Source organism: Benincasa hispida, chromosome 4 (genome assembly GCF_009727055.1).
Source record: "Benincasa hispida cultivar B227 chromosome 4, ASM972705v1, whole genome shotgun sequence".
NCBI lineage: Eukaryota > Viridiplantae > Streptophyta > Magnoliopsida > Cucurbitales > Cucurbitaceae > Benincasa > Benincasa hispida.
Genome location: NC_052352.1, coordinates 30,834,649 through 30,836,228, shown reverse-complemented (window position 1 = coordinate 30,836,228; position 1,580 = coordinate 30,834,649).

The following is a 1,580-nucleotide window of genomic DNA, read 5'->3' as shown; positions in this document are numbered from 1 at the left end:
CTTGTTGCACATCACTAACGCATCGACGCATTACTAACGTATCATAAACGCATCATTCATATTTATACTTATTTTTCCAATTATTTTATACAATACATTCCTAAGCTCGAATCACGAAATCAACGAACAATCATCGATTAGTTACATAAGTGCCACACAATATATTGGTTTAAACTTAACCAATCACTTATAGAAAAGCTAGAAGGATATCCAATTAATCAAATCAATTCTTGTGTCTAAAAGAAAAGCCTCCTAAACATCTTAACTAATTAGCATTAAGATCTAGGGCAATTGTTAAGACGAACAGAATAATTTGAAAAAGCCTAATTAAGTATTCGATGTGAATTTCTCCTAAATTAGATAGATGAATGCTATTTAATTGGAAAATCTAAATCAATATACAATTCTAACTTAACTCTTGTAACTTGGCAATCTAAGAACCTAACGATTATGTATGAGGCATAGATCTATAACGTTAATTAAACATGTTTGATTGATTTGTCAAATATTTTCAAACACATTCGATCATTTGATAAGAACGAGGAGAAAATTCAATAATCCATAAAATAGCATGACAACAACAGTTCATAATCTCATGAGCTCACAAATCAAGAAATAAAATCCTAAATTCCGAACTAGATAATAGTACCTTAGCCTTGATACATGTTCAAATCCACAAAATAATGATATAGAGAGATCTCAATTAAGTGAAGAAGATAGAATTTATAGGAGAGAAGGAAGAGTAATGAGAGATCTCTCTGAACTTCGTTGTGAAAAACACAAGCGGCTAGGGCAACTAAAACAAATTCGCGATAGTACTGCGGGGCTTGTGTTCCCTTATATGATCTTCTTCCAGAAAAGTAGCATTTGTCGATACAAACATTTTGTTTTCCTTAGGGTCTAAGAAGAAACCACCTCTTGTTCCTTTGGGGTAGCCTACAAATAGGCACAATTTTGAACAAGGTTCAAATTTCTTAGGATTTTCCTCAAGCACATGTGTTGGGCAACCCCATATTCTGAAATGACGTAAACTAGCTTTACGACCATTCCATAACTCCAAAGGTGATCTGGTAACACTTTTGGATGGAACATAGTTCAAAATATACGCTGCAGTCTCTATTGCATAACTCTAAAATGAGTCAGGTAAGGAAGCATAACTCATCATAGACCGAACCATGTCCAATAGGGTTTGACTTTCCTTTCTAATACACCATTCTGCTGAGGTGTACCAGGTGCTGAAAGTTGGGATATAGTTCCAAGTTCTATCAAATAGTTTTGGAATGTCAAATCCATAAACTCTCCACCTCGATCAGATCAAAATGTCTTAATAATTATATTTAATGCATTTTTAACTTTAGACATGATCTCACGGGCTGTGAGCATGGGCTCATTCGTCTTGGCCAAGACTTTGGAAAGACTCGCCAAGATATACGCTCGAACCTTTTTGTTTGCCTGTGTCCAATGCTCGTATGCTTCTCGAACATTTCGAGCAACATTTGGAGCTAGAATGGGAGGACAGTCCTCCATCAGGACAAAACAAAGGTCATTAATTATAAGTATTGTGTTGATCGTGTTTTTCC